Source organism: Macaca thibetana, chromosome 3, assembly GCF_024542745.1.
Source record: "Macaca thibetana thibetana isolate TM-01 chromosome 3, ASM2454274v1, whole genome shotgun sequence".
Lineage (NCBI taxonomy): Eukaryota > Metazoa > Chordata > Mammalia > Primates > Cercopithecidae > Macaca > Macaca thibetana.
In genome coordinates this window covers 37,373,336-37,399,824 of record NC_065580.1, presented here as the reverse complement: position 1 = coordinate 37,399,824, position 26,489 = coordinate 37,373,336, and positions in this window count along the sequence as shown.

The following is a 26,489-nucleotide window of genomic DNA, read 5'->3' as shown; positions in this document are numbered from 1 at the left end:
ATTGATTTGAATATGAGCTGTTAAACAGACAGTCAAGGGTGACTTCAAAGTTTGAGCTTTAGCTTCTGTAAAAATTAGAAGAACAAGTTTTAGGGGAAAGCTCATGATTTTTACTTTAGACATACTACTTTTGAGATGCCCATTATATTTCATGTGGAAATATTGGGTTAGGAGTTTGGATACACCACTCTGGAGTTCAGAGGAGATGTCCTCCCAGTCTAATGTGTCCTGATGCTTTCTGACCAACTCAATTTACCCTAGATCATCCCTTGTAGGATCTTTTAGTCATGTTGATGTTTCTCTGTAATATAAAACTGTATCTTATGACCTAAAACCTCATGTAATCCAGCTGTACAACACATAGATAATCTTTTAAAAATCCATGTTCGGCCAGGCGTAGTGGCTCATATCTGTAATCCCAGTGCTTTGGGAGGCCAAGGCAGGCGGATCACGAGGTCAAGACATCGAGACCATCTTGGCCAACATGGTGAAACCCTGTCTCTACTAAAAATACAAAAATTAACTGGGCATGGTGGCACACACCTGTAGTCCCAGCTACTTGGGAGCCTGAAGCAGGAGAATCACTTGAAACCAGGAGGTGGAGGTTGCAGTGAGCCGAGATTCCACCACTGCACTCCAGCTCCAGCCTGGTGACACAGTGAGACCCAGTCTCAATTAAAAAAAAAAAAATCTGTGTTTGTCAATACATTAACATGTTATATATTATAAACTTAAGATGGCACAATTAAATTTCGAACAGAGATTTCTGAAGGTAATACTCTAAAACTGTGGGACAATAGTAATGATGGTGTGGCTTACTATAACAAGAGATACTTAAAGACAGTGAAAGAATTAGTGTCCTTAAATCTTTCTAGATAAGCAGCTATATTTTTTTGTTGTTGTTTTAACTTTATTTTATTATCTTTTGTTCCCTTTTTTCTTCCATACTTTAAGTTCTAGGGTACATGTGTACAACGTGCAGATTTGTTACATATGTATACTTGTGCCATGTTGGTGTGCTGCACCCATCAACTCATCAGCACCCATCAACTCATCATTTACATCAGGTATAACTCCCAATGCCATCCTTTCCCATTACCCCCTTCCCATAATAGGCCCTGGTGTGTGATGTTCCCCTTCCAGAGTCCAAGTGATCTCATTGTTCAATTCCCACCTATAAGTGAGAACATGTGGTGTTTGGTTTTCTGTTCTTGCAATAGTTTGCTGAGAATTATGGTTTCCAGCTGCATCCATGTCTCTACAAAGCACACGAACTCATCCCTTTTTATGGCTGCATAGTATTCCATGTTGTATATGTGCCACATTTGCTTAATCCAGTCTGTCACTGATGGACATTTGGGTTGATTCCAAGTCTTTGCTATTGTGAATAGTGCCGCAATAAACATACGTGTGCATGTGTCTTTATAGCAGCATGATTTATAATCCTTTGGGTATATCCTCAGTAATGGGATGGCTGGGTCATATGGTATTTCTAGTTGTAGATTCTTGAGGAATCGCCATACTGTTTTCCACAATGATTGAACCAGTTTACAATCCTACCAACAGTATAAAAGTGTTCCTATTTCTCCACATCCTCTCCAGCACCTGTTGTTTCCTGACTTTTTAATGATTGCCATTCTAACTGGTGTGAGATGGTATCTCATTATGGTTTTGATTTGCATTTCTCTGATGGCCAGTGATGATGAGCATTTTTTCATGTATCTATTCGCTGTATGCATGTCTTCTTTTGAGAAATGTCTGTTCATATCCTTTGCCCACTTTTTGATGGGGTTGTTTGTTTTTTTCTCATAAATTTGATTGCGTTCTTTGTAGGTTCTGAATATTAGCCATTTGTCAGATGAATAGATTGCAAAAATTTTCTCCCATTCTATAGGAGCCTGTTCACTCTGATGGTGGTTTCTTTTTGCTGTGCAGAAGCTCTTTAGTTTAATTAGATCCCATTTGTCAATTTTGGCTTTCGTTGCCATTGCTTTTGGTGTTTTAGACGTGAAGTCCTTGCCCATGCCTATGTCCTGAATGGCATTACCTAGGTTTTCTTCTAGGGTTTTTATGGTTTTAGGTCTAACATTTAAGTCTCTAATCCATCTTGAATTAATTTTCATATAAGGAGTAAGGAAAGGATCCAGTTTCAGCTTTCTACTTATGGCTAGCCAATTTTCCCAGCACCATTTATTGAATAGGGAATCCTTTCCCCATTTCTTGTTTTTGTCATGTTTGTCAAAGATCAGATGGCTGTAGATGTGTGGTATTCTTTCTGAGGGCTCTGTTCTGTTCCATTGGTCTATATCTCTGTTTTGGTACCAGTACCATGCTGTTTTGGTTACTGTAGCCTTGTAGTATAGTTTGAAGTCAGGTAGCGTGATGCCTCCAGCTTTGTTCTTTTGACTTAGGATTGTCTTGGCAATGCGGGCTGTCTTTTGGTTCCATATGAACTTTAAAGCAGTTTTTTCCAATTCTGTGAAGAAAGTCCTTGGTAGCTTGATGGGAATGGCATTGAATCTATAAATTACCTTGGGCAGTATGGCCATTTTCACGATATTGATTCTTCCTATCCATGAGCATGGTATGTTCTTCCATTTGTTTGTGTCCTCTTTTATTTCACTGAGCAGTGGTTTGTAGTTCTCCTTGAAGAAGTCCTTGACATCCCTTGTAAGTTGGATTCCTAGGTATTTTATTCTCTTTGAAGCAATTGTGAATGGAAGTTCATTCATGATTTGGCTCTCTGTTTGTCTGTTACTGTTGTATAAGAATGCTTGTGATTTTTTTGCACATTAATTTTGTATCCTGAGACTTTGCTGAAGTTGCTTATCAGCTTAAGGAGATTTTGGGCTGAGATGATGGGGTTTTCTAAATATACAATCATGTCATCTGCAAACAGGGACAATTTGACTTCTTCTTTTCCTAACTGAATACCCTTGATTTCTTTCTCTTGCCTGATTGCCCTAGCCAGAACTTCCAACACTATGTTGAATAGGAGTGGTGAGAGAGGGCGTCCCTGTCTTGTGCCAGTTTTCAAAGGGAATGCTTCCAGTTTTTGCCCATTCAGTATGATATTGGCTGTGGGTTTCTCATAAATAGCTCTTATTATTTTGAGATATGTTCCATCAATACCGAATTTATTGAGAGTTTTTAGTATGAAGGGCTGTTGAATTTTGTCAAAGGCCTTTTCTGCATCTATTGAGATAATCATGTGGTTTTTGTCTTTGGTTCTGTTTATATGCTGGATTACATTTATTGATTTGCATATGTTGAACCAGCCTTGCATCCCAGGGATGAAGCCCACTTGATCATGGTGGATAAGCTTTTTGATGTGCTGCTGGATTCGGTTTGCCAGTATTTTATTGAGAATTTTTGCATCGATGTTCATCAGGGATATTGGTCTAAAATTTTCTTTTTTTGTTGTGTCTCTGCCAGGCTTTAGTATGAGGATGATGTTGGCCTCATAAAATGAGTTAGGGAGGATTCCTTCTTTTTCTGTTGATTGGAATAGTTTCAGAAGGAATGGTACCAGCTCCTCCTTGTAGCTCCGGTAGAATTCGGCTATGAATCCATCTGGTCCTGGACTTTTTTTGGTTGGTAGGCTAATTATTGCCTCAATTTCAGAGCCTGCTATTGGTCTATTCAGGGATTCAACTTCTTCCAGGTTTAGTCTTGGGAGAGTGTAAGTGTTCAGGAAATTATCCATTTCTTCTAGGTTTTCTAGTTTATTTGTGTAGAGGTGTTTATAGTATTCTCTGATGGTAGTTTGTATTTCTGTGGGGTCGGTGGTGATACCCCTTTATCATTTTTTATTGCGTCTATTTGATTCTTCTCTCTTTTCTTCTTTATTAGTCTTGCTAGTGGTCTATCAATTTTGTTGATCTTTTCAAAAAACCAGCTCCTGGATTCATTGATTTTTTTTGGAGGGTTTTTTGTGTCTCTATCTCCTTCAGTTCTGCTCTGATCTTAGTTATTTCTTGCCTTTTGCTCGCTTTTGAATGTGTTTGCTCTTGCTTCTCTAGTTCTTTTAATTGTGATGTTAGGGTGTCTATTTTAGATCTTTCCAGCTTCTCTTGTGTGCATTTAGTGCTATAAATTTCCCTCTACACACTGCTTTAAATGTGTCCCAGAGATTCTGGTATGTTGTATCTTTGTTCTCATTGGTTTCAAAGAACATCTTTATTTCTGCCTTCCTTTTGTTATGTACCCAGTAGTCATTCAAGGAGCAGGTTGTTCAGTTTCCATGTAGTTGAGCGGTTTTGATTGATTTTCTTAGTCCTGAGTTCTAGTTTGATTGCACTGTGGTCTGAGAGACGGTTTGTTATAATTTCTGTTCTTGTACATTTGCTGAGGAGTGCTTTACTTCCAACTATGTGGTCAATTTTGGAATAAGTGTGATGTGGTGCTGAGAAGAATGTATATTCTGTTGATTTGGGGTGGAGAATTCTGTAGATGTCTATTAGGTCTGCTTGGTGCAGAGATGAGTTCAATTCCTGGATATCCTTGTTAACTTTCTGTCTCGTTGATCTGTCTAATGTTGACAGTGGGGTGTTGAAGTCTCCCGTTATTATTGTATGGGAGTCTAAGTCTCTTTATAAGTCTCTAAGGACTTGCTTTATGAATCTGGGTGCTCCTGTATTGGGTGCATATATATTTAGGATAGTTAGCTCTTCCTGTTGAATTGATCCTTTTACCATTATGTAATGTCCTTCTTTGTCTCTTTTGATCTTTGATGGTTTAAAGTCTGTTTTATCAGAGACTAGGATTGCAACCCCTGCTTTTTTTTGTTCTCCATTTGCTTGGTAGATCTTCCTTCATCCCTTTATTTTGAGCCTATGTGTGTCTCTGCATGTGAGATGGGTCTCCTGAATACAGCAAACTGATGGGTCTTGACTCTTTATCCAATTTGCCAGTCTGTGTCTTTTAATTGGACTATTTAGTCCATTTACATTTAAGGTTGACGTTGTTATGTGTGAACTTGATTCTGTCATTGTGATATTAGCTGGTTATTTTGCTCATTAGTTGATGCAGTTTCTTCCTAGCATCGATGGACTTTACATTTTGGCATGTTTTTGCAATGGCTGGTACTGGTTGTTCCTTTCCATGTTTAGTGCTTCCTTCAGGATTTCTTGTAGAGCAGGCCTGGTGATGACAAAATCTCTAAGCATTTGCTTGTCTGTAAAGGATTTTATTTCTCCTTCACTGATGAAACTTAGTTTGGCTGGATATGAAATTCTGGTTTAAAATTCTTTTCTTTCAGAATGTTGAATATTGGCCCCCACTCTCTTTTGGCTTGTAGAGTTTCTGCCAAGAGATCTGCTGTTAGTCCGATGGGCTTCCCTTTGTGGGTAACCTGACCTTTCTCTCTGGCTGCCCTTAACATTTTTTCCTTTATTTCAACTTTGGTGAATCTGACAATTATGTGTCTTGGAGTTGATCTGCTCAAGGAGTATCTTTGTGGTGTTCTTTGTATTTCCTGAATTTGAATGTTGGCCTGCCTTACTAGGTTGGGGAAGTTCTCCTGGATGATATCCTGAAGAGTGTTTTCCAGCTTCATTCCATTTTCCCCTTCACTTTCAGGCACACCAATCAGATGTAGATCTGATCTTTTCACATAATCCCATATTTCTTGGAGGCTTTGTTCATTTCTTTTTCCTTTTTTTTCTCTAGACGTCTCTTCTCACTTCATTTCATTCATTTGATCTTCAGTCATTGATACTCTTTCTTCCAGTTGAGCGAGTCGGTTACTGAAGCTTGTGCATTTGTCACATATTTCTCATGTCATGGTGTTTATCTCTGTCAATTCGTTTATGGCCTTCTCTGCTTTGATTATTCTAGTTATCCATTCTTCCATTCTTTTTTTAAGATTTTTAGTTTCTTTGTACTGGGTACATAGTTCCTCCTTTAGCTCTGAGAAGTTTGATCGACTGAAGCCTTCTCCTCTCAACTCGTCAAAGTCATTCTCCGTCTGGCTTTGATCCATTGCTGGCGATGAGCTGCGTTCCTTTGGAGAGGGAGATGTGCTCTGATTTTTTGAATTTCCAGCTTTCCTGCCCTGCTTTTTCCCCATCTTTGTGGTTTTATCTGCCTTTGGTCTGTGATGATGGTGATGTACTGATGGGATTTTGGTGTGGGTGTCCTTTCTGTTTGTTAGTTTTCCTCATAACAATCAGGACCCTCAGCTGTAGGTCTGTTGGAGATTGCTTGAGGTCCACTCCAGACCCTGTTTGCCTGGGTATCAGCAGCAGAGGCTGCAGAAGATAGAATATTGCTGAACAGAAAGTGCTGCTCTCTGATTCTTGCTCTGGAAGCTTTGTCTCAGGGGAGTACCCCGCCGTGTGAGGTGTGAGGTGTTGGTCTGCACTTAATGGGGGATATCTCCTCAGTTAGGCTACTCAGGAGTCAGGGACCCACTTGAGCAGGCAGTCTGTCCATTCTCAAATCTCAACCTCCATGCTGGGAGATCCAGTGCTCTCTTCAAAGCTGTCAGACAGCTGTCAGACTCCATCCAGAGGTGGAGTCTACAGAGACAGGCAGGCCTCCATGAGCTGTGGTGGGCTCCACCCAGTTCGAGCTTCCCAGAGGCTTTGTTTACCTACTTAAGCCTCAGCAATGGCGGGCACCCCTCCCCTAGCCTCGCTGCCACCTTGCAGTTAGATCTCAGACTGCTGTGCTAGCAATGAGGGAGGCTCCGTGGGCGTGGGACCCTCTGGGCCAGGTGTGGGATATAATCTCCTGGTGTGCCTTTTGCTAAGACCCGTGGTAAAGTGCAGTATTAGGGTGGGAGTTACCCAATTTTCCAGGTGTGTGTGTCTCAATTTCCCTTGGCTAGGAAAAGGGATTTCCTTCCCCCTTGCGCTTCCAGGTCAGGCGATGCCTCACCCTACTTCAACTCTTGCTGGTCGGGCTACAAGAGCTGACCAGCACCGATTGTCTGGCACTCCCCAGTGAGATGAACCCAGTACCTCAGTTGAAAATGCGGAAATCACCACATTTTCAACTGTGTTGCTTGCACTGGGAGCTGGAGGCTGGAGCTGTTCATATTCTGCCATCCAGCAGCTATATTTTTTTAAAACAGACTTTAATTTTTAAAGCAGTTTTACGTACATAGCAAATTGAACAAAAGGAATAGAGATTCTTCATATACCCTTGGCCTGAAACAGTCCCAATGATCATGTAATGGAGTGGTAAATTTGCTACAATCAGTGAGCCTACATTGACCCATTATTGTCACTCAAAGACCATAGTTTACGTTAGGGTTCATTCTTGGTGTTTTACCTTCCATGTGCTTGGACAAATGTATAATGATATGTGTGCAACATTATAGTATCACAGTATTTTCATTGCCCTAAAAAATCATCTGTGCACAGCCCATTCATCCCCCCTTTCCCTTAACACCTGGCAACCAGTGTTCTTTTTAGCATTTAGGTTTGACTATTTCAGAATGTCAAATTGTTGGAATCATACAGTATGTAGCCTTTTCAGGTTGTTTCTTTTTTCGCTTGGTAATATGCATTTAAAATTACTCCATGTCTTTCATGACTCGATAGTTCATTTCTTTTTAGCTCTGAATAATTTTCTCTTGTCTGGAGGTATCACAGTTTATCCATTCACCTACTGAAGGACAGCTTAGTTTCTTCCAAGTTTTATCAATTATAAATAAAGTTGCTACAAACATCTATGTGCAGGTTTTTTTGTGGGGACATAAGTTTTCAACTCATTTGGGTAAATACCAAGGAGCACTATTGCTGGGTCATATAGTGGAACAGGTCTAGTTTTGCAAGAAACTACAAACTCTCTTCCAAAGGGCTATACCATTTTGCATTCCCACCAGCAGTGAATGAGAGATTTTCTGTTGCTGTGTGTTCTTGTCAGCACTTGGTTTGTCAGCATTCTGAATTTTGGCCATTCTAATACTCTAAGTATGTAATGGCATATTATTATTATTATTATTATTATTATTATTATTATTATTATTTTGAGATGGAGTTTCACTCTTGTTGCCCAGTCTAGAGTGCAATGGGCAAACCTCTGCCTCCCAGGTTCAAGCGATTCTCTTGCTTCAGCCTCCCGAGTAGCTGGTATTACAGGCATGCACCACCTCGCCAGGCTAATTTTGTATTTTTAGTAGAGACAAGGTTTCTCCATGTTGGTCAGGCTGGTCTTGAACTCCCCACCTCATATGATCCTCCCGCCTCAGCCTCCCAAAGTGCTTGGATTATAGGCGTGAGCCACCATGCCTGGCTGGCTTCTTATTATTTTAATTTCTATTTCCCTACTGATAGATGATGTGGAGCAGGTTTTCATATGCTCATGTGACATCCGTAGATCTTCTTTGGTGAAGTGTCTGTTAAGGTGTAGGCTAGTTTTTGAAATTGAGTTTGCTTTCTTGTTAAATTTTAAGAGTTCTCTGTATATTTTGGATAATAGTCCTTTATCAGATATATCTTTTGTATATTTTATCCCATTTTGTGACTTATCTTCTTATTCTCTTGACAGTGTCTTTCACAGAACAGAAAAATTTAATTTCAAAGTGGTTCAGCTTATCAATTTTTGTTTCATGGATTATTCCTTTTATGTTATATCTAAAAAGTTATCACCAAACTCTAGATCATCTGTATTTTTTACCTCTGTTTTCTTCTAGGATTTTTATAGTTCTGCATTTTACATTTAGGTCTGTGACCCATTTTGAGTTAATTTTTAGGAAGGGTGTAAAGTCTATGCGTGTGTGTGTGTGTGTGTGTGTGTGTGTGTGTGTATTTGCATGTGGATGTACACTTGTTCCAGCACCATTTGTTGATTACTTTTTCTTGATAATGTTGCCTTTGTTCTTTTGTAATTGCTGACTTCTTGATGGGTTATTCCAATGTAAAAGAGTATGATTTATAACTCTTGAAAGTGTTCAGATGGCAAATATTCTCTAAGGCAGCAGGAAATATAAGACTTTCCTTACCATATGCTAGGGGAAACTATCTTAGTGGGAAAAAAAGGAATAGTGAATTAGAGCACACTAATTAATCATGCCTTTGCAGAGAGAGATTGTTATGTTATATTCCTTAGAGCCTTAGACTGTTTCATTGCAAAGCTGCATAAGTTTCTTTTTACCAGACTAGCCTATAGCACTACAAGCCTATTTCCTGAGATATTTCTTTTGATGATAGCTAGCACAGCCTTGTCAGAATGGGTATCTTTGGATACCAGCGAGAATGATGGAGATTTAATTTAATGTAATCATTCTGTTCTCTAGGAGGTATAAATTGAATGCAGTAATATCTGGCATCCTCAGGGCTCATTTCTATAAATTGGCCTGAGAAATATTGTACTAGGAAAAAAATGAAAAATACATATTAATACCTAGTGAGGTAAAAATACATCAGCCAGTTTTAACTGTTAACAAAAAAACCCTAGGTATCCCAGAAACTACTGAAATTTTCCAAGGCAAAGTAGATGTTAAAAAGATATTGGACTAGAATAAATTAGATGAAAAAGGCATGCTAAAGACTTCAGAACTGTTACCTCTCCTAATACAGTGCTATAGTAGGTTGACAATTTTCTATAGTTTGATACTTGTAGTTAAAGTATAAACTAAGCTGCTATAATAGAGGCCTAAAATGGAGGAGCTAAAATATAATAGATGTTTGACTCATTTTTATATAACCTTTCTCTTCCACGAAGCTACCCTGGGACAGATGGAATGTTCACCTTTGGCATCCTCAAACTGTGGCTTCCATCTCTAGAAAGTGGCAAATCCAGTTGTCTCCATACACCAGTGAATAAGAGGGAAAGAAAGGAAAGGAAGTGGAGATCCAGTAAGTGCCATGGAAATGTACATAGTCCTGCTGCTCACATTCCCTTGAGGAGAATTTGGTCACAATGCCACAGCTAAACGCAAGTGAGGCCAAGGAAATTTAGCTGGTTAGCTTGTGTCTGCTCAGACATAACTGCGGGAGTGTGAGTGATTCGTGAACAAGAGGAGGAAGAAAAATGGTATGGGGGTTCACTTGTTCGTTTCTGCTACAGTGTTAGTACAGGATTTAAGATTTAAGAAAAATATATACACACACTCATACATATATATATAATTTGAGGGCTTGTTTCTATCGATTATAAGTAAAAGGATGTAAGTTACTAATCTTTAGAGATAATGTAACTCTTTAAGGAAAGTAGAAAATAACGATATAGAGCTTGAGGTGGTGTTAAAAAAAAAAAAGACGAATGAAACAGATAAATTACTCGCTTTTCCTCCTGATTTCTGTTTTCCATATTTACTCCTCCCTGTGGCACAATGCAGAAACAAAACTAGGTCAGTAAAAATGTTTCCATGGTATCTGAATTTTCTCGATTAAAACTAAAATGCACCTTTTGATGATCAGGATATCACCTACTTTAAGTAAAACAGTGTCAGATTTAAATTTGCTGACATATTGGCAGAGGGAACATATAATAATTAACTATTTTTTATATACTTATATATTATATATACATTAAATCCATTTTGTTGGATCAACTAAGTATCTCCACCTATGATCTATGTATGTTTTAAGATAATCAGTTTTCCTCAGGCTATACATATCTGAGTCACAAAATAATATTTCTCTGGCTCTTCTTCTACCTGCTTTGTTTTCCCAGATGATTCTAGGAGTTTCTGAAAAATTACCAGTACATCAACACCTTTATTTCATGGAAAGTTTTAAAGCTTTTACTCTCCTAAGAGATAGTTGATGTCCTTTTAGAATTAGTCTATATGTGGCACCAACTACTTTATCCCTTTAAGCTAAGATTTTTAGTGGCAAGTACATATTTTATAGACAAACATTAAGGAGAGACAGACTGTAAGACCCTAGAGGCTCATTTTCTCTCCTTTTCTAACAGCTTAACAAAGAGCTGGCTCAGCAGGCCAGAGTTAGTTTAACTGATAAACAGGCTGATGATACCAGGTACTAACCTCCAAAGACTTTTTCTAACAAGCCCTGTTTTTGCATCAGAAAGCTTCTGTTGAAATATGCTGGTCTAGACATGTCCTGCTCCTATAAATAAGTAGTGTATTACTGGGGTAGGTCTCTCAAGAAACCTTTTTCACGGTGTTTCCTTTCAATTATGCCTGCCTAAGTACAGCTCAATATTGGGACCTCGATGGCTCAGGGGATCAAGTGTGTTCTGCTAGTTTGCTATTTGTAAGTTTTTCCCCAGTAAGACCCTCTTTGATATTTGTACAAATTGGCATTACTGAGATGTGTTTTTAAGACCCTTTGTGTGATCATCATCAAAATAGGCACAATACCACCAGTGCCCATTAAAGACACCATCAACTTTCCAGGGCACTGCAGTCTACTGGAGAAGATCCTAAAAGGACCTCTACTGTGGCTGATGCTCTTTCATCCAAAGAATGTTATTCCTGTCCTAGGAAACCTGCTGCTGCTAATCCCTTCTACATGGAGTGTCCACTAAAATTGTGGAGGGAATGGACATTAAGTTTTTAGTCATTCTGGTTTTTTAAGAGCCTTTTACCCAGGAACACTAGGTGTGTTTCTAGGGGATTACCAGAGGATAATCTGCTGTATAAGCCATGTGGTGCTCAAAATTCATCGCTCCTTTTTGGATGAGTTCTTTAACTGAAGTTATGTATCTCTTTTTAGCCTAGACTGACTTTCCAGAAAGCATCACGGATCCCTGTGAGGCTGTCCCACCAGACTTGTAGACTTGGCTTTCCTTAAATCCTAGGGTCCACAGAGCTTCCACCTTAGGCTTAATTTCTGATATGTCCAACCAATCCCATATGTTTGCTCCACTGTCACCTGAAATGTAACACAAGAACAAAGTCATCCTCCGTCACTGCCCTAGGCATGAATTCCCTCTTCCTCCCAAGTTCTTTTCTAAAGTAAAGGCTGGACCAAAAACCTGGCCAAGTTTCTTGATTCTACTCTGTTCTCTCACCAAACCCATCTAAGCTTATCTTCTAAATATCTCTTCAATCCCTTCACATAGCCTCAGCCCTGCTTACTACTATCCGTATTCAGAGACCATAGTCATTCAGATGGGTCACTACCAAAGCCCCTTCAAAGTTCTTCCTGCCTTTAGTCTGTCAGCCTTCAATCCATTCTTTGAGAAGGAAGCCAAGTTACCTATAGCACAAATCTGATCACATCACTCACTTGTTTAGGATTCCAGGTTTAGCTTTATTCTTAAATCAAATCCTGAAAGTAACTTTTTTTTTTTTTTTTTTTTTTTTTTTTTTTTTTTTTTTTTTTTAACAGAGTCTCGCTCTGTCACCCAAGCTGGAGTGCAGTGGCAAGATCTTAGCTCACTGCAACATCTGCCTCCTGGGTTCAAATGATTTTCCTGCCTCAGCCTCCCAAGTAGCTGGGACTACAGGCACCCACCACCACACCCAGCTAATTTTTGTTCTTTTAGTAGAGATGGGGTTTTGCCATGTTAGCCAGGTTGGTCTTGAACTTCTGACCTCAGGTGATCCACCCCCTCGGCCTCCCAAAGTGCTGGGATTACAGGCATAAGCCACCGCGCTCGGCCCCCAAATTATGACATAACTCATAAGGTCATGTGTGGCTAGGCTCCTACCTACTTCTCTAGCCTCACTATGGAGTTAATCTATTCAAGGCAGGGTCAGGAAATTGAGCAGATTTTAAGGGAGAGGAGAAATGACATTTTCCTGAGAAGTTGTTCTGAGAGGACCTTGTCCAGAAAGATGTGAATTCAGATGTGTGGGGAGAAAAATAAGGAACTGAGGAAAATCTTTAAGAAAATATTCCTTAAACCAGATAAGTTAGCACATTCAATTCTAATTTGTTACTATGACTGCTAACCAGTATAGATTTTCTCAAGAAATCTTCACACCTCTAGTCAAGTAGTTTGAGTGTTTTATGTCTGGTCTCTGTGGGAGAGAGAAATATAAAATAAAAGTGTTACATTTTTTATTATTAAAGAATTTTAAAAAGCATGAAATGTGGGATATGGCCCTGAAATTGGAGATAGCTTTGTAAGTGTAAGCCCAAAACTGCAGAAGTGGCTCCAAAAACAAATGACGTAAAGCAGGAACACTTTAGTAGTGGAGCTACTTGTATCTTACATTTAATTTTCTCTCCCTTCTCTGTCAGCCCTGGGAATATTCTCTGTTTTCAGGGAGTTTGCATGCAGAGTCTGGTGGACAGAATAGTTGCCCCCTCCATAGAAAAATCATTGTCTTTTAGCTGTCAGTAAGATTCTCTTCACCTGACCAAGAGCTTTAAGGTAAAAGATGGAGGAATGGAAGTCAGCCAAACCAACTCCATTGAAATGAAAAATGACAAATCTGTTGGTCAGATTGATATCAGATGACTTTTCTTAAGGCCATGAGTGTAGGAAGAAAAAGAACTTGGTAGTGCTGTTTCTCACCTTTCTTTGGTTGCAGGCTAATGGAGTGAATGTTCTAAGAGTGAAGATAACTTTCTCTTCCTCAATAGCCAAAATGAAGGCTAGAGGTAGATCCATAGTGGAGGTTGTGTTTTGATTATACATAGACAATTTTCATTCCTGTCCCAGATCTCATTACATGTACTGTTCTCAACTTTTCTCATTCAGTCATTCATTTAAGAATGGGGAAAACTCATTTATGATAATGAGGCCTAGATTTTTCTCCTTTACTCTAGGCAAACAGGAGCCATCAGCTAGACATTTCCCTTTGAATGGGCCTTGTCCATGCATTTGAGGTTCCAGATGTGCAAGCTGGAGCCTTCATTTCCCATCCAATCTCTGTTCTAAGCACCTTTCCTTCCTGTAGGCCCTTTCTTGGGGAAACATTTCTAATTAAAAATCTGTTATTCATTCTGTAGCCCATCCTATTCCACTTCCTAAGTATCCTTCCTACTGTTCTTGATTTATAGTCTCCAATTACCAATGCTGCAGTTTAGGGTATCACTTTCTCTCTAGTTTTTTATGTGAACATATTTAAACAACAAAATAATTTTATTTATTAACACTGTGTGCTTTTGTTTGGGGCACTCTGGGGACAAAGGGGGTCAGAGCTGCAGGGAGGGGATTGATCGGGAGGGTCACAGGAATATTGAACTTGAGGGTGGGGTGGAATTGACCTTAGAAGATCAGACATCAGAAATCAAGGCCAGGAACTAGGTTTCTCACTTCCCACTATATTTTTTGTCCATGGTATAGTATATCTGTCATATAGTGAATGGTCAGCAAATATTTCTTGATTTAGCTAATCAATGAATAAAGGGTAAAAAGTTAGGAATCTCATTTTACTACAGGAGATCTTATAGTAAAACTAAATTCCAATATTTCAGGCTTGGCTAGTGTTCCAGTTTTCTGGTTTTTTGTTTTGTTTTGTTTTTTGAGACGGAGTCTCGCTCTGTCGCCCAGGCTGGAGTGCAGTGGCGCGATCTCGGCTCATTGCAAGCTCCGCCTCCTGGGTTTTACGCCATTCTCCTGCCTCAGCCTCCTGAGTAGCTGGGACTACAGGCGCCCGCCACCGCGCCCGGCTAATTTTTTGTATTTTTAGTAGAGACGGGGTTTCACCGTGGTCTCGATCTCCTGACCTTGTGATCCGCCCGCCTCGGCCTCCCAAAGTGCTGGGATTACAGGCGTGAGCCACCGCGCCCGGCCCCAGTTTTCAATTAATTGCCTCTGAGCTTCAAATCCAGTATTCTTTGCCCTGCTTGGAGATACTGAAACTCAACTTTGTACATTGTTCTTGCAGCAAGCACACTATTACTATTGTAAATGGAGAGAACTGGAGGCACACTGTAGGAGGAAGGGGCTTCTTGTCCTGATATGGAGCGTTTTTTCTTTCTGGGTCATTCCATGTGTGACTGTAAGTGGCATTCACCCCCCGGGTGAGGCTTGTCAGCACCCCATGCACTGGCTTCCCAGAGAGCTTCATGTGCATCCCAGAGGGTGACTGCTTTGCAAGTCTTACCAGCACCTCAGTGAGTGGCTTCTCAGTGAGTTTTTAGTCTTCTCTGGCACCCCACCTGGCTTTCTAGTGAGTCTTACTAATGTCCTTGTGGACAACTTCTCGGTGAATCTTGCCAGTACCCCAGTTGCCAGCTCCACCTGGGGTACCCCAGCAAACTTCTCTGTCATCCAATGGGCACATCTATACCCTCTCCAATAAGGCCTACATCTCAGTCATGGGGAAGGGCCTCTTCCCAGTTTGATCATTCTTTGGGTGCTCTGCCTCCACCCTAGAGTAGTGGCTGTTCTCTACATCTGTTATTTCTGTAAATTTTAGAGTTCACTTTACCCCTCCGAGGAGTTAATATTCTGTTATTAGTTCATTTTTTAATATTGAAATTTTCCTGTTCAAATTACTAATGTGAGGTCTCTTTCCTGTTATAGCTAGATAGGGAGAATCTCCCACTGAGGAAGATTACCTGTACCCCACAGTCTTGGGTGAAATGTATCTTTTATGTGTATTTTCTTCCTATCACAGTGGTTGCCATCATACCAGCCTCAAGGAAACAGAGCTCCATCAGTAAGGACTAAGTTCAGATTTTGCTGATGGGAGGGACAAGTCTTTCATATTGCTCGGCTCATTCTTCATTGATTACAGAATAGAGGATATATAATCTCTAAATAAGTAGGTGGAGCCTCACTCCCCAATGGAGCTAAAATAGGGAGGCATCATCATCTTTCCAGTAAAGTCACTCTCTTCATGCATAGACTACTTAAACACCTAGAAAAGGAGTATGCCATCATAGAAACAAAATAGCATTAGCAATTTAAGAAGATAGAAAACAGTCATACTACTGCAGATCTTGCTGCAGGGGTTAAGTATAATTTAGCTGATAACAACCATTTTATGCGTTTAATTTAGAAAGTGCTTACAGGAGACTAACTTTTAAGACTAAAATAATAGAAATGGACCTTGCTATGCCCTCTGAATCATCTGAAGTAATAATTAGGTCATGCTAATGAGAAAAACTCAGGATGGTACCAAAGCAATCAATAGTACAATGTATGCTGAATTACTTTATTAATCATCTAACAGAATTTGTTTCCCATGCAGGCAAAATTTAGAAAGGCTCTATTTTGTGTTACATTTTCCTGATGGCTTCTAAATTAAGGTTTATAGTGTGTCGCAGCTGTCCGCATCCTCACCATTATCATTATCAGCAAACATTTAGTGCACACCCGCTGTGTACACAGCACTGTTGGATTCATTAAGAGCAAAGAGCAATAATTTTCTGCCCTTGAGACAGTAGAGGGGTAATTATTTACTCTGAGTACTTTAGTTCATTTGCCAGTGAAGGGGTAGGAGGTCTTGAAATTCAATGCTCCTACATTTTTGTACAATTTCATCATCATTAGAGCAATAACATCAACATTTCTGGATTTGGTCTTCTTTGTTCTAGATCATAAAATAAAACAATAATATATTGTACAAAAGTTAAACATATTGGTTACAGAGTAAAAATTGAAAGTTTCCCTTTAAAATACAGATGAATGTTTGTTTAGTGCTTGCTAACTGATATAATGCTGCTTATGTGCCAAGTCTGTTCTAAGCAATACTCAAATGCATGTGATACTTTGTAGAGGAGGAAACTAGAAAGGACACACAGTCAAGTGTCAGAGCCAGGATCCAAACTTAGGAGGTCTGGCACCATAGTGCATACCCTCCACTACTATGCTCTATGGCTTCTTTAAGACCTCAGTCATTCCATATAATACTCCTAGAGGTTATCACTATCAACAAGGGATGTACATTCTTTTCCACCCCAATCTATGCTTTGAATTTTGTATGTACATACATATACGTCTTTTAAATATATAAATGGGTAAAATATTTAATTTTTTTCATTAAAAAATGTCTTGGTGTACATCATGTGCCACATAATGATGTTTCCGTTAACAATGATCTATATATATAATGGGAGTCACATAAGGTTATAGTGGAACGGCCCCATACCAGGTATACCATTTTGATCTTTTATATCATATTTTACTGTGCCTTTTATGTTTACATATATTTAGATACACAAATAGTTACCATTGTGTTATAATTGCCTATAATATTCAGTACAGTGACATGCTGTATGAGTTTGTAGCCTGGGAGCAATAGGCCATACCATATAGCCTAGAGTGTATAATAGGCTATACCATCTATTTGTGTAAGTACATGCTATGATGTTTGCACAATGACAAAGTCAGCTAAGGGCACATTTCTCAGAATATACCCCTGTTAAGTGACATATGACTGTATTGCCAAATATATGTTCAAGCCATTGGGTGTATGCATATCTATATATTTTTAATATTCTATAATTGAGATGTATCACTTGGACATTCTAAAATCAGTGGACATTTTAGATATTTCCAGTGTTTTGCCATCATATGTAATACTGCATTGAACATCCTTTTTCACATATGTTTGTGCTCATGTAGAATTCTGGGGAAAGATTCCCAGTAGTGAACTTGTTAGGTCAAAACTTTTGTATGGCAATGTTTTTAATTCTTATTTCCACCACCTAAAATATGGTATTTTGCTGACATACAATACAGATATGACACCATCAACATATGTGTTGGCCAGTATTTCAGATGTTTAAGCTTCTTTTTACTAAATTATATTTGTGTCAGATTACAAATGAGAGAGAACAATGACTAATTTTTTTCTTTGTTTAGTGCACGTATCAGTGTATTGCCAAATCAGCTTCTTAATAAAGTTTGATACCTTTAATGACATTTTACATAAAGCCAGGATCCTACCTGTCCTTAATTAACTTTCAGTCTACTTAACAAGATCCCCACTGATAACAGAATCTCAGTGAATTTGTTATAAGAATTCAGGGAGTCACCTTGGACTTCCCGATAAGTGGTAAATCTAAACTTACCACCTCTTGGCCAAAAATTTATTGGTTTTGTGAAACATATGCTTGTGGCTGCCATATATGAGGCAGTCTGGTTTTAGGTTAAACAAATAATTTGGAATTCATACAAAAGTTTTTCTTTTTAGCACAAATGTTTCATAGGAAACACTGATGGCAATAAATTGTGAAGGTATTATGGGTTTTCACCAGTGAAAGTATTTCTATGGAATTTTTGAGCCTGCTGCATTCATTCCTTCTCCCATTCTCTTCTGCATGTTTCTGATATTTACATAGTCAGAAACCAACTGTATGAGTATCTAGTGCTAATCATACTTTAACATCAAGCCTTTATCAGAATTGGTGGGGGGTCATCAAATTTGGTAGGGAACATCAAAGCCTTGGTGCTCTTTTCTTATGCAGCTTGTTGCATTATTAATATGTGTCACCTGAAATTTTCTAACATATGTATAACCTTTTGGAAACAAATTTATATCCCTATTATAGCTAATATCATGCTGCAAGTTTCTAAAATTCAATAATTTTTCTGAAGTAGGTAAGAATGATAAAGAAAGAAAATTAATAGGCTTTTTCTCTTATTAGAAAGAATAGGCTGTGTCAAGAAGGAAGCAAATGACAAATGAACAGCATGGATATTGCAAAAGTTCTTTTGAGTTCTTTATTATTTTTGTCATACACTTAGTTTAAAGGTCAAATAATTTGGTAGTTTTATAAGGAAAAAACCCTAGAACCACCCCCACCCAAACAGACATATTTCTTCGTTTTCAGAAGCAATCCTTTCACCAATTTTCATATTTATTTTGAAATTAACCCCTATGTCCCTGAATAACATGCTTGATATGTCCTTTCATGATGTTCCTGTCTTAGGCTGTGCTTACTAACCAGAATAAAATTTTCTCTTTGGAAAAGAAAAATTTAACTCTGTTTTCTATACTGTTACTTCTGAATGGTAATTTTATTTTATTTTATATACATTTTATATTACTTTTGTATAAATAGTTCATATTTATATTTACATAACTGTGCAAATACAGTTTATAGTATATCGATGTATTACCCATGCTAGTTTTTTTCCTACACACAATTTTATTTCTTGATATTTATTGTTTTGTTGTTGGCCTGGTCGCTGCTGCCAATTGTTTGGTGTACTGTGTGCTTTCTATGTACTTTCTCAATAATTCAACCTCAATCTCATTGGCATGTGTCTTACTCATCTCCATACATTCCAATGTATCAGGTATTCTGTAAGTTTTATCTTTCCAAAGATATCTTTTCTCATATTGGAAGTCTAAACATCCTGTATTTGAGAATAAAATTCAGTTATTTGCTTATTTATTTTGCTGGAGGTGATGGATGTATAGACTTATTATCAAATAGAGTTTCAACCATTTTCCACTTTCAGAGAATGGTACCATCAACTTCTGAAAGTTGGGAAGATACGAAGATAGAATTTATTTGGGGTGGGTGGGTGTTGGGGGGTGTCTGCTAAATTCACTTATTTTCTTTTGGTCCAAAATTTTGTTGCTATTCTCTTTCCTACAGTCCTTCACATCTTTTTTGAGTTTGAATATTTTAAAATTCCCTTTATTATTGTTGTAATGGGTTTAGGGGGAAAATAAAAGTAGATGCCTGTGTTTAATCATTATTTTTACTCAATATCCCCTGAGATAGTTTCTTGTAATGAAAGAATTGACACCAACCTCAGTGGTTTGGGCTCAGCTATTATTTTTATTTAGCTATTTTCAGATTATAGAACCTGAGTATGTGAGGATATAGAATAGCTACTGCTCTAAACAGCATCCAGCCAGGCTATATTTGGGATAATCTTTCTCTTGCCTTCTTACCTGTTCCTAAAAAACCATGAAAAAAATGAAGTTTGTAGCACTGAGTAATAGCACCAGAAGAAACAAGGAAAACATATTATATCATCTGTGAACACTTCCAAAATTTTATTTATATCACATCATAGTTCTAATCACATTGTAGAGAAAATTATCTCTTACCATGTTTGCTTTTAGTTAAATGAGAGCTTCTCCAAGGACTTTCACTTCCAATTTTCCATCTCCTGAACCTCGCACACTACTTGGCAGGAGGTTAGAGCACATTGAATGTGTCAGGACTTCTTGCCTTGCTACAAATAAGTAACCAGAACAGAGTAATGTATAAAGAAAAGAGGTTTAATTGGCTCATGGTTCTGCAGGTTGTACAGGAAGTGTGCTAGCATCTGCTTCTGGCTAGGGCCTCAGGGAACTTACAATCATAGCAGAAGGCAAAGATGAACCAACACATCACATAGGGAGAGCAGGAGCAAGAGAACAAGTTAGGGGGTGCCACACACTTTTAAACGACCAGATCTCATGTGAACTCAGAGTGAGAACTCATTTCTATCACAAGGACAGCACCAAGCTATTCATGAGGTATCCACCCCATGACAAAAATACCTCCCACCTGGCTCCACCTCCAACACTGAGGATGGCATCTCAGTGAGATATGGAGGGGACAAACATCCAGACTGTATCATTGAATAATGCTGAAGGAAAAAAATTGAATGGCTATCATTCGTACAAATATCACTTTCAGGGCTGTACCACTGTCATTTTTTTTTTTTTTTTTTTTTTTTTTTGAGATGGAGTCTCGCTCTGTCGCCCAGGCTGCAGTGCAGTGGTCGGATCTCAGCTCACTGCAAGCTCCGCCTCCCGGGTTCACGCCATTCTCCTGCCTCAGCCTCCCGTGTAGCTGGGACTACAGGCACCCGCCACCTCGCCCGGCTAGTTTTTTGTATTTTTTAGTAGAGACGGGGTTTCATCGTGTTAGCCAGGATGGTCTCGATCTCCTGACCTCGTGATCCGCCTGTCTCGGCCTCCCAAAGTGCTGGGATTACAGGCTTGAGCCACCGCGCCCGGCCACCACTGTCATTTTTTAAGCAGCTGCTTGGTGCCCAATGATTTCAGCAGTGTCCACATATGCTGAAGTGCATTAACTTCATTTTAGCCAATTAATTCACTTCAAACTATTTAAAAACTGATGCAACTCACTGCATGGCTGATTCAGATGTAGCAATCATGATTTATTCTATGAATAATAAATGAATAGATGACATGATTCAATTAAGAATCTAGGATAAAATGTTTTTGAGGAAGCAGTGAATGGAAGAAAATTATCCAAATATGACTTTCCTCACCCTCCTCCCACCCTCCACCTTCAAGAAGGCCATGTGTCTGTTGTTCCCTTGTGTTCACATATATTCAATGTTTCTTCCCACTTATATGTGAGAACATGTGGTATTTGATTTTCTATTCCTGTGTTAGTTCACTTAGGATAATGGCCTCCTGCTCCATCCATGTTGCTGCAAAGGACTTGATGTCATTCTTTTTTATGGCTACGTAGTATTCCACAATGCGTATGTACCATATTTTCTTTATCCGTTCTACCATTGATGGGCATTTAGGTTGATTCCATGTCTTTGCTATTGTGAACAGTGCTGTGATGAACATAAATGTGCATGTGTCTTTATGGTAGAATGATTTATATTCCTTTGTGTGTATATCCAATAATGGAATAGCTGGGATGAATTCTGAAGAGCATGGATATTGCAAAAGTTCTTTTGAGTTCTTTAATTATTATTTTTGTCATACACTTAGTTTAAAGGGCAAATAATTTGGTAATTCTGCTTTGAGTTATTTGGGAAATTACCAAACTGTTTTCCACAGTGGTTGAACTAATTTACATTCCCATCAACACTGTATAAACACTCCCTTTTCTCTGTAACCTCGCCAGCATCTGCTATTTTTTGACATTTTAATAATAGCCATTCTGACTGATGTGAGGTAGTACCTCATTGTGGTCTTGATTTTCATTTCTCTAATGATTAAGGATGTTCAGAATGTTTTCATATGCTTGTTGGCTATGTGTATGTCTTCTTTTGAGAAGTGTCTTAATGTACTTTGCCCAATGTTAATGGGGTGGTTTGTTTTTGCTTGTATACTTGTTTAAGTTTCTTATAGATGCTGGAAATTAGACCTTTGTCAGATGCATACTTTGTAAATACTTTCTCCCATTCTGTAGAGTGTGTGTTTACTCTGTTGATAAGAGTTTTGCTGTGCAGAAGCTCTTTAGTTTATTTGGGTAAATTTTTATTTTCGTTGCAATTGCTTTTGGCATCTTCATCATGAAATCTTTGCCAGGACTGTGTCCTAATGTTATTTCCTAGGTTATCTTCCAGAGTTTTTATAGTTTTAGGTTTTACCTTTAAGTCTTTAATCCATCTTGTGTTGATTTTTATAGATGGTGTAAGGAAGGAATTCATTTTCAATACTCTGCATATGGGTAGCTAGTTACACCAGCACCATTTATGAAATAGAAACTACTTTCCCAGCCAGGCATGGTGGCTCCGGCCTGTAATGCCAGTGTTTTGGGAGGCTGAGGTAGGTGGATCGCCTGAGGTCAGGAGTTCAAGACCAGCCTGGCCAACATGGTGAGACCCTGTCTCTACTAAAAATACCAAAAAAAAAAAAAAAAAAAAAAAAAAAAAAAATATATATATATATATATATATATATATATATATATAAAAGTCAAGTGTGGTGGTAGGCACCTGTAATCCCAGCTACTTGGGAGGCTGGGACAGGAGAATTGCTTGAACCCAGGAAGCGGAGGTTGCAGTGAGCCAAGATCACACTACTGCACTCCAGCCTGGGCAACAGAGTCAGACTCTGTCTCAAAAAAAATAAAGCCCTTTCCCTCATTGTTTTTGTTGAATTTGTCAAAAATCAGAAAATCAGATGGTTGTAGGATTGTGGCATTATCTCTTGGCTCTCTATTCTGCTCCATTGGTCTATTTTTATATTTGTTTTTGTAACAATACCATGCTATTTTGGTTACTGTAGCCTTGTAGTATAATTTGAAGTCAGGTAACATGATGCCTCTAGCTTTGTTGTTTTTACTTAGGATTGATTTGGCTATTGTATTAGTCAGGGTTATCTAGAGGAACAGAACTAATAAGATAATATATATATTATATATACACATTTATATATATTTATATACATTCATATTTTATATATATTATCCTATTAGTTATAAAGATATATAAATATGTTTTATATTTATATATAATTTATAATTTATATTTATATTTAATTTATAATTTATATTTATAATTTATATTTATATGTAAATATATATAACATATATTTATATATAAAATATATTCATATATTTATATATGATATAAATATAAAGATATATCTTTGTATATCTATCTGTACATATATCTAAATATAGATATATATAAAAGGGAGCTTATTAAGGAGTATTAACTCACATGATCACAAGGTCCCACAATAGGCCGTCTGCAAGCTGAGGAGCAAGGAAGCCAGTTCGATTCCCAAAACTGAAGAACTTGGAGTCCAATGTTTGAAGGCAGAAAGCACCCAGCACAGGAGAAAGATACAGGCTGGGAGGCTAAGCCAGTCTAGCCTTTTCACATTTTTCTGCATGCTTTATATCCTAGCCATGCTTGCAGCTGATTAGATGGTACCCACCCAGATTAAGGACGGGTCTGCCTTTCCCAGCCCACTGACTCAAATGTTAATCTCCTTTGTCAACCCCCTAACAGACACACCCAGGATCAGTACTTTGCATCCTTCAATCCAATCAAGTTGACACTCGGTATTAACCATCACAGCTATTCAGGCTCTTTTTTGTTCCATATGAATTTTAAAATGGTTTTTTCTAATTCTGTGAAGAACCTCATTGGTAGCTTAATAGGAATAGCATTGAATCTGTAAATTGCCTTGGGCAGTATGGCCATTTTAACAATATTAATTCTTCCTTCTTATCCATGAGCATAGAATGTTTTTCCATTTTGTATTATCTCTCTCTCTTTTTTTTTTTTTTTTTTTTTTTTTTTAGCAGTGTTGATATGGTTTGGATCTCTGTTCTCATCCAAATCTCATGTTTAAATGTAATCCCCAAGGTAGAAGGTCAGGCCTGATAGGAAGTGAATGGATCATGGGGGCAGTTTCTCATGGCTTAACATAATCCTCCCTCTTGGTGATGTCATCATAATAGTGAGTTCTCTTGAGATCTGACCGTAAGATGTGGTACCTCCTCCCAAACTTGCTTCTGCTCTGGCCATGTAAGATGAGCCTGCTTCCCTTTTGCCTTCTTCCATGATTGTAAGTTTCCTCAGGCCTCCCCAGAAGCTGAGCAGATGGCCAGCATGTTGTTTCTTGTACCTCCTGCAGAACTGTGAATCAATTAAACTTCTTTTATAAATTACCCAGTCTCAGGTAATTCTGTATAGCAATGTGAAAATGGACTATTACAGAAAATTGGTACTGGGTGTGGAGCATTGTTGTAAAGATACCTGAAAATGTGGATGCGACCCTGGAACCAGGTAATGGGCAGAGGGTAGAAGAGCGTGGAGGGCTCAGAAGAAGATGGGAAGATGAGGGAAAATTTCGAATTTCCCAGTGACTTGTTATATTGTTGTGACCAAAATGCTGATAGTGATATGGACAATGAAACCTAGGCTCAATATGTCTCATGTGGAAATGAGGAACTTATTGGGAACTGGAGTGAATGTCTCTTTTGCTGTGCTTTAGCAAAGAACCTGGCTGTAATGTGCCCCTGCTTGAGGGATCTGTAGAACTTTGAACTTGAGAGTGATAATTTAGGTATGTGGCAGAAGAAATTTCTAAGCAGTAAAGTGTTCAAGAAATGACCTGACTGCTTCTAACAGCCTATGCTCCTATGCATGAACAAAAAAGTGACCTGAAACTGGAACTTACATTTAAAAGGGAAGCAGAATATAAAAGTTTGGAAAATTTGCAGCCTGACCATGTGGTAGAAAAGAAAGGCCTACTTTCAGGGGAGGAATTCAAGCAGGCTGTAGAAGTTTTTATAACTAAAAGGAAGGCCAGGACTAATAGCCAACATAATGGGGAGAAAGCCTCAAAGGCATTTCAGAGACTTCTCAGCAGCCCCTCCTTCCACAGGCCCAAAGGCCTGAATTGTTTCCTGGGCCAGGTTTAGGACCATACTACCCTGCACAGCCTTAGAACACTGTTCCTTGCATTCCAGCCACTCCAGCTTCAACCATGGCTAAAAGGGGTCCAGTTACAGGTCAGATCACTGCCTCAGAGAATGTAAGCCATAAACCTTAGCAGATTCCACATGGTATTCAGCCTGTGGGTGCACAGAATGTAAGAGTTAAGGCTTGAGAGCCTCTTCCTAGATTTCAGAGAATATCTGAGAAAGCCTGGTTGTCCAGGCAGAAGCCTGCTGCAGGGGTGAAGTTCTCACAGAGAACCTCTATTAGTACAGTGCAGAGGGGAAATATGAGGATGAAGTCCCCACAGAGAGCTTCTACTGGGGCACTGCCTAGTGGAACTGTGAGAAGAGGGCCATAATCCTCCAGACCCCAGCATGGTAGACTCACCAGCAGCTTGCTCCATTAGCCTGGAAAAGCTGGAGGCACTAAATGCCAGCCCATGAGAGCTGTCGCAGGGACTGATCCCTGCAAAGCCACAGGGCAGAGCTGCCCAAGGCCATGGGGGCCCACCCCTTGCATCAGTGTGCCCTGAATGTGAGAAATTGAGTCAAAGGAGATTATTTTGGAGCTTTAAGATTTAACGACTGTTCTGCTAAGTTTCAGACATTTATGGAACCATAACCCCTTTCTTTTGGCCAATTTCTCCCATTTAGAATGGGAGAATTTACCTAATGTCTATATCCTTATTATATCTTGGAAATAACAAACTTGTTTTTAATTTTGCTGGCTCATAGGCAGAAGGGAATAGCCTTGTCTCAGATGAAACTTTGGACTGTAGACTTTTCAGTTAATGCTAGAATGAGTTAAGACTTTGGGGGACTGTTGGGAAGCCAGGATTGTAATTCAGGAGGGATCTGGGATAGGATGATATGGTTTGGCTCTGTGTCCCCATGCAAATCTCATTTTGAAATGCAATCTGCAGTGCTAGAGGTGGAGCCTAGTAGGAATTGATTGGATCATGGAGGTGATTTCTCATGTTTTAACATCATTCCCCCTTGGTACTGTCATTGTGATAGTGAGTTCTCATAAGACCTTGTCATTTAAAAGTGTGTGGCACCTCCCCCTACCCCTTGCTTCTGCTCCAGCCATGTAAGACAAGCTTGCTTCCCTTTCACCTTCTGCCATGATTCTAAGTTTTCTGAGGCCTCCCAAATGCCAAGCAGATGGCTGGCATTATGGTTCATGTACTGCCTGCAGAACCATGATCCAATTAAGTCATTTTTCTTTGTAAATTACCCAATCTCAGGTATTTTTCTATAGCAATGGAAGAATGAACCAATACGATTTTTTTTGTAATTCTCAATTTAAAGATCTTTCACCTCCCTGGTTAGCTGTATTTCTAGGCATGTTTTTTTTTTTTTTAAATGGCTATTGTGAATGAGATTGCATTCTTGACTTGGGTCTCAGCTTTAATGTTGTTGGGGCATAGAAATGCTACCAATTTTTGTACATTGATTTTGTATCCTAAGGCTTTGCTAAAGTTTATAAGATCAAGGAGGTTTTGGGCAGAGACTATGGGGATCTCTAAGTATAGTATCATATCATCTGCAAACAGGAATAGTTTGATGTCTTCTCTTCCTGTTCAAATGCCTTTT